A 13,551-nucleotide genomic window follows, 5' to 3' on the forward strand; every position below is an offset into this window, starting at 1 on the left:
TAACAATGTTAAGAGAATTTGTGCAGTATTAACAGTACAGGATTAACAGTAATAATAAAAGCAGCAGCAACAGTGCGTTAATAATGCCTTGCCTCACATCTTCCTCCAATCAACTATTCACAGCAGTAGACAAAAAACGCTCAGAAGATCAAATATGATGAAGAGATTTGTTTGGAAAAAATAGCCTTTCAGATATTTTGGCCCCAAACTCTTATGAATTTATGGTTAAGAACTTGAGTAAAGTATGAAATAAGTTGAGAATCAATGTATAATTGATATCCATCGTAGCATTATTCTATGTGATCTTCAAACTGTGTAGCAGAAAATCATCTGGTTGTTATATTTTACACTGGATAAAACTTTTCAAAGGTAGGCCCGTGTAGAATGCAAATGGAACATGACACCATAGTTGTTGTGATCAAATCTTCCATTACTAGAGCACAACTGACAAAATATCTGCAGGATCCAATCTGGGTCAGTCACCAGCACCACAGATTTAGTCTTCTGAGCTTTTGGACACTTGTGCTGGAGCCCATTCTCAGGGAACTTTGAGGGATCATTCTGGTGAAAGAGAAGTTCCTTGAGGATGGGCTCCAGCACAAGAATCCAAAAGCTCGGAAGACTAAACCTCTGGTCCTGCAATATTATCCTGGGACACATATATTTTCCTTCATTCATAACAAAATATCTGAATCCGGGCAAATAATTTTTTTGGTCATAGCTAGCATCTGGAAGACCAATGAGATCTGGTTGATGAAAACAATCTTCACTGCAAGATTCACACATTTTGTAACTGATTTGTGATACCATATACATCTCAAAGGGAAGAGCAAAGTTACTTGTATCATTGTGATAAAAGCATCAAAATCATGTGCAATTTACAGCTGTTTTTACAACCTAGCTTGTAAAATAGTGATAGTGAAATTTCTGTCTTTCACAGATAAAATTTGTATTTGAGAGAGTAAACACTTATTACTGTGTCTCAATAGATTGATTGAAAATAATGCAACTATATTAATAGCATTTGGAAAGTTATGGTAATGGTGAATATCATAATTGTAATGATGGTGACATTTTTCTAATTTTGGATACCCTCCCACAGCAAGTTTAGGCATTTTTTTAAAACATAAAAGAATTAAATCCTGAGATCCACAAAAACGTGTTTAGATAAGTCCACCACATGCATATCATACCAAAATAAAATAATAAAATCCCAATTATGTAAACATTTAAAGTATAAAATGCTGCCAAGAATCCATTCTTTTATCTTTCTTGGTGTAAATCACTAAGATTATCTAGGTTTGTTCAACCAGTAAGGCCCACTGGTAGGAAAAAAAGTGATTAGCAGTTGTTTCTTTGGCACAGAATGCTGGGAGGCACAGCAGCAGCAGCAGCAGCAGGACACTGTCTGATGGGAGCTGCTGTAGCCAGCAATCCTGAGTGAACATCTGGTAAAAAGCATTCCAATGGGACAAAATTATCTTAAACTGGCTTAGAGATTCTAACTGGACATCAGCAAGAGAAGCAGCTTAAGGGTACAGAAAATAATCGTTGGAGATGTAGTAGTCAAATGTAATCATGCCTTCTTTAGAAAGGATATTATAACAGTTTTTTTTTTAAAAAAAGGAAGCGTTATTGTAGGAAGGCACTATTTAAAATTCTTATGGAAAATTGTTTTTAGAGACTTGTTAGAAATATTTTTTAAGTGGAGAAAGCTAGAAGGAAGCTTACTTCCAATGAAAACACAGCTAGGATATTATTAAATGTAGACTCCAGTGGGTTATTATATGTTATATTAAGTATTTGCAAGATAGGGAAATAATATATTATTGCACTTCTAAACTCCAAGGCTGGAGAATTCCTGCATTTTATACTTATTGCTGATTTTTCTACTAAGACTTGATTAACTGGAAAATCAAAAGAAAGATAGAAAAAAAGGCATTTTCTTCAAAATAAGAAATTATATTTAGCCACAGAAATGTCTTGTAATTGACACTGATTTGGACATACTCTAATTTGGGAATTTAATTTTGTTCCTTTCTATTCTCTCTATTAATTTGCTATAAAGGGTAACATTTAATAAATACCTTTGTTCTGTAGTGTCATTTTTTATTGTGAAAGAGAAGTGGGATTCTACTAGAAACATATAAAATTATAGTATTTTAATTTTAGATTTGACTTTTTAATAAAAGAAGAAGGTTGATAGATTTTTAGAATATAATTTGCCTCAGAGGATCTGAAAAAAAGAGTAAAAAGTTAAAAAAAATCTTAACTATCTAAATAAAACTATCTGAATATCATTGATCATACATGTGCCATGTTTAAATAATATTTGTTTATATTTATATTTGTTTATGCTTAAAAAATGAATATGTTATTAAAATTGACTTTGGATTAATCAAATTCCAATCAAAACTAACAGTGAAATATAACACTATTTTTTTCAAGGAATTGAGCTTTCTATATATAGATTATGATTAGCCTCAGCCTTGAGAATAAGCTTCAATCTAAACATTCTATTTTTTAGAGAAATTTAGCTTTATAGAATACAGTCAGGGTTGTTTTTAAATTGTAAGAGGTATGAATAACATTAAAGATAGTTATAATGAAGATTCATATACCTTCAGCAGATTCCCATAGATAATAATAGACAAGCCCTGAAGTTAGCTTCTCAGATGTTGATATATGTTCCAAAGGCATTTCAACATACACATGGATTGTTTTTTTTAAATTAATACTGCCAATTTAACTCCCTACACTATCTATGGCCAAGGGTTAAAAATCATGCTATGGATGTGGAACTCACATCCCAAAAACCAAAGGAATAAGAAATAATAATTAAGAAACAACAACAGCAGCAGCAGCAGCAGCAGCAGCAGAACTGCAAAAACTGTGCTACTCGGAACAACATGTATGTTAAGAAGATACTTTGTTGTTACCTAGGATGCTGGCAGCAACCCGTATCAACCATCAGCGCCAATCAATGATATCTGTGATACATTTTTAAATGTTCAGTTGACTGAGTTTCATGTTTAATGAATAAAAGAGATAATAATATAGTAACATTAATACCAGTAATAATTATTAATGATAATATTAATAATAGTTAATAATAATAATAATTAAGTGCTGGTTTACAGCCTATATGCTATTTATTTGTTTATTTATTTATTTATCAAAATTTTATGGTTCACTATGATTACTCTTATGAGAATAAAACTCCAAATATAAAATGCAATACTTCCAACTTCCTGGAACAACATTTAAACAAATCGCTTGATTAATTCCATATCAACTTGAAATCCTAGGCCCGCTGGCAAAACCATATTTTCCAGATTTTTAAAAAAAATATCAAGGTCTTATTTTTATAGAGATGATATTTCACAGGTAGAAAGTCACTGTGGAAAAGGTCCTTCTTTTTAATCCCACTAGGTATGTGTACTTAATGGAGGAGACCTACAACATACCCTGCTTCCCTGATCTGGTGGGTTGGATTGATTTAATTGTGAAAATTCAAAGAGAATGCAAGACAGTCAAGGACAATTAATGGAGACAATTTACTATAAACTATTAGACTTTTCCTGATTCTTATTTAGTAGCAAACACTTCTTGCAACATGAATTGCCTGCACGTGTTGAGTGGTGAACATACATAAAAAGTTTTATATATATATATATATATATATATATATATATATATATATATATATATATATATATATATATATATATATACACATGCAGAACTATCATAGTTGAATAGTGCCTAAGAACAGCCAACTTTGATTGATGAAGGATGTTATATTCTATGTCAACATCCAAATCTATGATGAAACTGGCTGTTTTGTTGATATAAGAAGTTGGGTTTGTAGGTCTGCAATCAAATACAAGGTCACAAAAACAATTTCAGGGAAACAACTTTAAGATGTGCTTGCCTAAGGCATTAGAAAATTGCTGCTTCACATGAACAAGTAACATGAATCTCTAAAATGTACCACATTATAATGAATACAGTTTGCAGCTCAGCATTTTTCAATGAGGATTTTGGTAAAATAAAGATGCAACCTCTGCTTTATGTATGCTTTATTATAACAGGAATCCTGAAAAGGTTGAGTAGATTTTTAAAAAAAATCTAAAAAAATACATTATCTTCATATTTGTGCTCTTTTTCTTTTCTCTTTTTCCTACTCCTATCTGTCATCTTTCTGCTAGTTCAGAAAATCCATGTTATCAATTTATTTTCAAGTACATATGATATTAGTATTAATAAAAATGTAGCAAAATGAAAATGGCAAGCAAACATGAGCTACGTATAATCTGACTATTTTAGTTCACCAAGATTATCACCATAACCATTAGAGTCAAGTGACTGTGCAAAAGGATTTAATGTGGCATAAGATGACTATTGAATGTGCAGAACCTATTTTTATAATAGTTCTCACTAACTTGCTTCAGAAGATCTTGGGCTCCCAGATGATTGTCTCAAGCGAGTTAGTGAAAGATTTTATAAAGATAAATTCTACACATGCAATAGTCTGGAATCTAAGGACCCCAGACATAATTCAGTTATGTGCTATCAAGTCATTATTGACTATTAGTGACCACATAGATAGATGTTGGTCATCTCTTCTTTTTTCTTCTGTCTTTCCCAGCATTAATGCTTTCTCCAAAGAGCTAAGTTCTCATATAATGTTTTTGAAGTGAGATAATTCTTCTCAGTTTAGAGGTTCATTCATTCATTCATTTATTCAAACACTTTAAATTGTAACTGAAAATCAACACATAACCAGGATGGAATAGGCAGTAATAGATAAATCTAAGCTGTAACCTGCTATTGGGTGTTGTGCCAAGTGATTCCTACACTTATTTTAAGTATGACATATTTAGAGTATGTTTGTGTGCCAGAATCAATCACAGAAATTACTAACTTTCCTAATTTACACAGGAAAGAAATGACTAATGGTAATTAACAAATTAGCCTTTGATAAGGTATTCAGTTGTATTGTCACTATAAAAACTATAGTTTGAAAACCTGTAGATCAGGGGTATCAAACTTGTGGCATCATGTTGTTGTCACTTGATGTATTGCAACATTTTTCCCCTTCACTAAACCAGGGGTGGCTGTGGCTGTGGCCATCATGTAATGCATCTGGCCCATGGGCCATGAGTTTGGCACCCTTGCTGTAGATCAATGCAGAATTCTATGTAAAACAGAATAAAATTTCTTGTTGAAAGACAGAATGGAAGTCTGGAGAAACAGGTTGTTTTCCCAGAAGGCCAAATAAAAATCTTACAGCATCAGTATCTGGAATATATTTACAAATAAGTGGTGCTCCTCTCTCCCAAAGAAAAAAATACTAGTGCTATCTTTACACATAATTATGATATGAATAAGGAAGTTATAGTCAATGCTTTCTTTTTGTTTGTGATAATCCATAAGAACCAGTAGTCAAACGCTTCCCATTCTCCCCGGTAACAAATCACCTGTTGTAGTGGCAAATAATAGTAAATAAAGAAAAAAGTAGTTCAATTATGTGAATGTGGAGGTTCCTTTTGAGACAACAGTGAGATATGAAAATATCGTAACAAATATCTAATTGTATATGATGATTAAAGTTGGCTTATGTTTAAAAATCTTAACCCTGTTACATCCATTGACAATTATAAAAAGATATCCTTCAGAAGAACTGTGAAGGAATTCTCTGAGCCTGAGAATGAAACCAGATAGCTCAGAAATAGTTCAGAACAAGAACAGTTGAATACTTTTGTGGTATCTAATAAGAATTAACATCTTCCTATTAAACCAAGTCTCATTTAGAAAGAGGATCAAAGGCAATAGAAAAGTCAACCTTAATGAACTCACTAATAAATAATGGCTATAGTTCATACATCCAGTTTCCAAGATTAATGCTTAATCCCTTAAAGCAATTCACATAAGAAACAAGATTTTCACAAAGTAGGCAAATTTATTGCAAAGGGAAAAAGGGGTTATATTACCAAAACTTGGAAACTGGGTATCTATGCGTTGACTCTCATTCATCAACAACAAGGTTTTAATACAGAATTGCTTTATTACCTTCAATCCTCTTTCTAATTGAGTCTTGATTTAATAAGGGTTGATTTTAATTGCTTATTAGATACAATGAAAATGATCATTTGTTTTAGTTCTGCAAGCGGTCTGTTGTTTGTTTGTTTTTGGAAGTATCTATTTTTATTCCTAAACTTGGAGACTTCCACCTAAGGAACCACATTTTAAAGAGTCATAGCTCTGAATGAAGCAAAACTTTATGCTTATATAATAATTTGAAAAAAATAATTGTGAGATTATTTGAAAGAAAAAAAAACAGTAATTATTCATTACTATTCTTGAACATTGTTTCAGCTTATATTTAGATTATACAGAAATTATCTATGGTAAGAAAACTGTCAAAGATTTGAGCCTAACTCTTACTGATGTATTTCTCTTTCCTGCCTGTAATCTGACTTCTCTGGGCAAAGAATTTATTTTTTCCAACTGTTTGGAGATGACCGAAACTCTGTGACCATTTCTGTTGGCAGCACAGATGGAAGAGTTTCATTTTCCATGGTAGGGTTAGCTTCTGTTTCCTTTTAAAATTATTCATGTTAAGGATAAATGGTGGGGGGGGACTTAATTTAGATAATAGTTATAATTTAAAACATATATTTTCCATATATCAGAGGTTGTCTCTTTAAGGCCTCAAAATAATGAATTTGACAGATCTTGCTCATTCTGACACCCTGTGCATGTTGCTTAGCAACCACCAAATATCAAATGGAACAGATTGCAAAAGCCAGTTGTAGAGAAAGAGAGAGGGAAATCATTAGCTCTACATATTCTGAGAGTCTGAAGCTTTATCCATATAAATGTAAAGCCAGTTGTCAACAAATTGTGCAGATGTTACTTATAAGGTGTAGTGTAAACTTGGTCCGTACAAAAATATTGACATTTTCATCATTGTATAATGTATGCATCTTTGCATAGATTACTTCAAATATGTATTTTAAACCAAAGACTGACAAATGATATAATCAATATATAGAGCATGCTGTTCTGAAACTGTGATATAAACATTGTGTTTGATTAGAACCTTCTTCATTTTATATATAGCCAAAGACATTGACATATCAATGGTTATATATGCCTAAATCTATTTTGTAACAAACACTTTGTTTGTTATTCTTTGACTTAGTCCCACTATTTCTTCAGGTTATTAGATAAATATAGATTATTTATATTAGATTTAAAAATATATATTTGTATCAGTAACAGGATCACAATACAATGCTATGGGCTAAATATCTCAAAAATATAATGAACAATCCATATATATGCTTCCTCATGAACTCAATAATCTTATTGGAGTATGGCACTCTGCCTTGCTCTTAATCGTCATCTAGCTAGCTGGTGTAACCAACCTAATGGATTCTCAAGTACAGCAAGGCTTGACAGATGAGAGTCATCACGATCAATGTATCACTTGTCTTTACCAACATAAATCAACTGATAAGCAGAGATAGCTGTGCCTCATCCCTATCCGTAATGCTCTTGAAAGTCTGCATCAGGCAAAAAGATAATATTATCTACTCCCACTGAAGATACCTTGATTCCTTTGACCGGGGAAAAAACTTAAATTATGTGTGGGCTCTTGTGTGTGTGTATGTAAGTGAGAAAGGGGCAAATGCATTTGTGAAGCTATTCTTGCTGTAGTAGCTACAGAATTCCAGTGACCTCCCATCTCAGAACAATGTGTTAAAGAACAAATATTGCAAAACAAAAATAATTTAAAATATCAAGGGAAAGGTGTCTTTAAACACAAAATTTAAGTCATTTTTGAAATCTCAACTCTGTAAGATAGATACACACTCACATATTCAGTAAGTTGAATCATTCTTAAACAAAAATAAAAAAGTAGAATTGATGAAAAAATATTATTTTTATTAGATGAGTTCAGAAAAAACTGAAGTATTTCAACATGAAAACTGTTCACAGTTCAAAAAGAAATGGTTATTAAGCCATCAGTAATAGATTAATCATATTTCATTTAAAACAAAATAAACGTACTTTTCAGTGTTTCCTGCATTTAAATGCCCTTTCACTAGCTTTTCAGGAATCCAATATAGTAATTTTTTTTAAGCTGGAACCAACACAAGGAATGTCAACTTCTGCTGAGGATCATAGGATTTGCAATTTGCAAAGTAGAAACTCATGACAGAAATGCCTAGCTAATAAATTACTTACCCAATTCATCCTGTCTTGTAGTGAACTCTCCTGCCACCTGCTGTTCCTTTTCCCAAGAGGTATGAATAATTTTGTGAAGATAAAACAGTCAAGGAAGATATTATCTCCAGGTTTAAACTTTTGACATATTCATATCAAATCCAAAAGATATTGAAGACAAGTAAGTGCAAAAGCACATTAGAGAAGAAGCTAATAAAAGCCAACCAATTAATAGTACCTTGTTAGTAGCTTCTGCTTTTGGCTTCAATGCTCAACCACACCCATATTATTGAAAGAGGGGGTATACGCATATTCTTATTTCATCAGAATATAATATAAATTTTGTCCCTACAACAACTGTAGTGGCCAGGAATGCCTGATATTCAATAGATATAGAAATAAAATCTGGTTTCTTTTAATTTGGCTTCAGGTTTGAATATGATGTAGCATATTGTATCTTCTTTCTAGATTTATTTCTATATGGGCTCAGTTTATTCAAATTTATAGAGTCACCCAACTCAGCTGATTCTGAGTGGCTTATGGTAGCGGTCTCCAATCTTTGTGGCTTGGCAGCCCATTGGAGGGGACGAGAGGGGCATGCAGCTCAACCTGCACAAGTTGAACTGTGTGCATGTGTGCACATGCACCACCCCGCCACTCATGCAAGTCAATCTGCATGTGCATGCATGCATACCGACTCTCCATTCATGCAGCCCAATTGTGAATAGGCCATGGCTTGGTAGTGGGCTGTGGGGGGTTGGAAACCTCTGGCTTATGGTAAAAAATGCTTATTAAAAAGAAAAGCATAGTCTTTCTGCAAAAAATAAAACAAAATAAATGGAATAGAATTCCTCTCAAAATAGTCTATTCACCACACCACTGGATTTTGAGAAATTATTACAACCTGGGGCATTCCAAAGGGCCTTGGGAAGACAATTGCTGTGAATAGAGATTCCATTATTCCATTCCTCTTCCTAAAATGGGTTTTGATTTGGATTGAGGTATTTCCCCATTAGGAGAATGAGTGCACACAGGGAGATGTAGTGAGAGTAATGTTGAGTAACACACACACAGCACACAGCTACATTGTATATTGTATTGTAAAATGTAAGTTTTACTTCCAGTAAATGGATAAGCAAAGTCCAAGTCATACACGACTATAGCAGTCAGTTTTCAGTCCAGGAATAATCCAATAACAAAGTCCAGTATCAAAAACAGTTCAGTAAAAGACTCACATCAAATCCAAGAATAACAATGATCAGTAATAGTCAATAGGGAAATGAAGGAATGGCAACACTCTGGGAAACCAGGTTTCTGGCTCCATCTTATGGCTGTTTGAGGAACCACACCTAATTACACTTTTAGCATTCCCTTAAAGAGACAGTATTAAAATGTCTATCCTGGTTTATATATTTCCAACCCAACTGTTAGGTGACTTACATTCCTAACAATTTTGTATTCCCCCAGGGGAATTTGTATTCCTTCCCCCCAGATGTATTGCACCTTGTATTATTATGCTTAGAATATATTGTTCTTAAGCTTATGTAGATAGATTTTTTAATTTACATTTTTATGCCACTCATTTCCTGTAAGGGAACATTAGGAGAATATGAAAGTTTATAAGTCCTTTTAAAGTATTCCACCCACATTCTTTAAGCTATTCAAGCATTTGCTTCAAAACAATAAAGGAAAATATTTGTAGCTCAGGGTTGAAATGAGGGGTCCTCAGTACTTTCTGAGCTTATTGTTTTCTTTCAGAATGTTTCATTACCCAAACTAGATAACATCACTGGCACTGATGATGTTACCTAGTTTGGTAAGTAAAGTTTTCAGAGAGCACCAAAGACCATTCTTGCTTCAAAATGCTGCATAAGAGTCAATATATTCTGTAAGGCCCTAGGTGATAATGATCTCAAGTAAGACAACTGTCACTGTGATGGCTCATGAATATGTCTGCCATGCCACCCCACCCTTACCTCTCTTGTCAATCAGTTACTGTCAGCAAAGCACATCAAACACCTTCCTCATAGCAGGGGTGAGCTGTTACTTTATTGCACTACGATGCCAGCAATTTTCATGTCATGATGGACAGATAACGCATTTCAATATCTTCCCAGAAGACCGCAATAAATAAAAGTTTCGGTTGAGGCATATTCCCTATTCAGAGCCTCTGTTTGTCATCTGTCAACAATTTCCTCCTAGTTGTTCTTAAATATTAAAGCTAGAAGCATGCCATTTCCAGCTGGCAATCTGCCTAGCTGAGTTTGACTCTTTGAGCATTTCAAATCTGTCCAAGATTTTGTGGGAGTTTATTGCCACTCTCTACTGCAAGATATGAAACAATTGCAATTTAACCTTATGCAGATATTTGTCTTGTCATGTTCACATAATTCAGTGATATATATCAGTTGACAGCATTATAAGGAGGAGAATTGTGTTAGATGTTGGCAAAAATATGCCATGGGAGCTGCAACTCACAAAAGTTTACACCTTTTAATAACATTTGTTAGTTAGAAAAGATTATATTGGTTGTCACATTTCCAGGGTAGTAATTATTTTTTTCTCTCCAGATTAAACAGGCCCATGCATTAAGACAGCCTTGCAGATAACTATTTCTGTGACACATGAATGTAAGTACCACTGATTATTTTCCAGAAGTGGTGAAAGATTTTAAGATGATGCCTAACTCATAAAGCTGGCTCATCATGTGTGAAAGGTACTAAAAAAAAATATACCGGAATATGTCAGACAGATCAGTGTTTTACATGCTAAATATCAAATGGAGGATGGTTGCAATATCGTATGAAAAGCCACAGTGTCAGTAGCCATTTCGATCAAAGTACTGCTTTTTAGCATTTTAACCCTGATAGTTTCCTGTCACAAACTTAACTGATAACCTGATGTTTTTCTCTATATTCAGGCTCTCTGAGGAATACACAAACATGCACACACACACACACACAGACACAAAACACAACACACACACACATTTTCTTCTGGCTGTCATAAAATAGCCTAAGCTGACATCCCTATAGTAATGAAATGGAAAAAAAACCCTGCAAATTCACAATAAAAGAACTGATTCCCCAGACATAATCCTTCTGTGGAGATGGAAGCTCAGTTATTTAAGAAGCTGTTTTTAGGGTGTTATTCTTGTGCTTTATCCACCTTTGAATTTGTTTATCCTGTTTTTGGCTTTATGTTTAATACCTCCAGGGATTTAAAGCTGAAATGGCATTGAATAGAAAAGCAATGCGATATAAACAATTTGGTTTGTCTCCTACAATGTTGATGTTTTCTGTTTTCAGTATACAGAAAATAAAGAGGATTGTTATATATATATATGCACAATGACATATAAGATTTATTGCACTAGATACAAGATGGTTGTTTCATCAATGATCAGATTTTGTTGAAAAGTGTATATATATAAAATCATTGCTTCCAGCATTTTTTGTTTCTCTTTGTTGCTATTTGATTGAAATAGCTTTGATTCTAATGCAGTTTTCTTACTGTAATGTATGTCATTAATGAATGTATAAATATATAATCATATTGATAAGGTCAGTGCTGAGTTGCTAGAAAATAGTACATTTTGGTGTATGTATACAAGCAAGCATGTGTGTGTATTAGGTGTAAAAACATAAAAATATAAAACACAATTATTCACAGATAAACATTTCCATAAATTCCATCCATACGCGAATCAGATGAATACTAAATTCTATTGTTTTGTTCATGCCTCTTTCCCTACCTTAAGAGAAAGGTCATTTCAATTTCTGTGGCATGTTAAGAGAAGAATAATGGAAAAATACAGTACATTGACTTACTTATTCAATATCTCTTCTAAAGAATGGAATCATAAAGGGTTAGGTATGGTAGCAATGAGTTTGCCTCCAAACTTTATCCCTTAAATGTTTTCATCTTTTTCAAATGTTGAACATATCAGGATGTATGAATGTATATATATATATATATATATATATATATATATATATATATATATATATATATATATATATATATATATATATATATATGTTTTCTGAGGTTCTCATGGTATTTGTATGTGGATCTTTGGTTGTTCGGGTTTTCTTCGCGTAAGATTCGAAGTATCTAGGCAACGTTTCGATGAAGTCTCATTCATCATCTTCAGGCTTCTGTCTCTGGCTCTGTGCTTCTCAGAGTAATGTGAGATTGCAGCTGCTTCCTCCTTTTAACTGCCAGTGGGGGTGGGACTTGATGGGGGGGGCTTGGCTGTGTTCTGATTGGGTGGGGGTGTGTTCTCATTGGTAGGGGGTTTGGCTGTGTTCTGATTGGTTGGGGGGTTGGCCATGTTCTGATTGGCTGGAGGCATGTTCTGTTCAGGTGGGGGCTTGGTTGTGCTCAGGTTAGTCTTAGTTGCTGGGGGATTTGAGTTGGTGAGCTCTGATCTTGCTGTTTGGCTTCGAGTTCGTGGTCGTGCTGCATATTCATAGTGGGTGTTGGTTTGCTTCGTGTATGGCTCGGAGGGGTTTGAAGTGGGTAGTGATGCAGCTGCAGTGCGGCTTCTGGTCTGTGGTCGTGTGTCATCTTCTGAGTGGGTGTGAGTCTGTTTTCTACATGGAAGTGTGGTGGTGGCATCTTGTGTGGCTCTCATGGGTGTGGGTCTGGTGTCAATCTTCATGTTAGGTACTCATCTGTTCATGAGGGCGGGTTTCCAAATGGCTGGAAGGCGGGAGGTGTCATCTCGTTTGTTCATGCTGTGTGGGCGTTTTTCTATCTCTATGGCTTCTCTGATTATTCTGCTGTTGAAGTGTCCTCCCATATATAAAAGGCACCACAGACAAAATCAGCAAGATCCTCCAAAAACACATCAAAACAGCATTCTGCACAAACAGAAAAATATCCACCATCCTAAGAAACCCCAAAGACAAAATCGAATTAGAAAACCAAGGAGTATATGAAATCCCCTGCACTGCCTGCCCCGCCACATACATTGGACAAACGAACAGAAGAATAAGTGCACGTATTGAAGAACATAAGAACTCAATCAAAAAAGAAGAAACGACCTCCTCCCTGGTCCAACACCTCAAAACCACAGAACATGAGATTGACTTTAAAAATACCAGAACCATCGCCAAAACCGAACACTTCAACAGCAGAATAATCAGATAATCAGATAAATATATCAGATAAATAAATAAATAAATAAATAAATAAATAAATAAATATATATATATATATATATATATATATATATATATATATATATATATATATATTTGTTTTCTGAGGTTCTCGCGGTATTTATATGTGGATTTTGGTTGTTCG

The 13,551-nt window shown here is 34.0% G+C and overlaps 1 long non-coding RNA gene across 3 annotated transcripts in view; it reads left to right on the top strand.

The window, feature by feature from the left end:
• The window catches only part of LOC148125813 (uncharacterized), a 212,951-nt gene that overhangs the window by 90,354 nt on the left and 109,046 nt on the right, over positions 1–13,551 (top strand). Inside the window, exons 1-3 of one of the 3 annotated variants that reach the window (XR_015743700.1) lie at positions 6,503–6,585; positions 8,281–8,318; positions 10,809–10,868. This is a non-coding gene — a long non-coding RNA (uncharacterized LOC148125813). The other 2 variants (XR_015743699.1, XR_015743701.1) reach the window with 2 other exon arrangements.

The sequence above is a fragment of the Pseudonaja textilis genome, chromosome 4, assembly GCF_049901715.1.
Source record: "Pseudonaja textilis isolate UNSWEBS1 chromosome 4, rPseTex1.2, whole genome shotgun sequence".
Classification (NCBI taxonomy): Eukaryota; Metazoa; Chordata; class Lepidosauria; order Squamata; family Elapidae; genus Pseudonaja; species Pseudonaja textilis.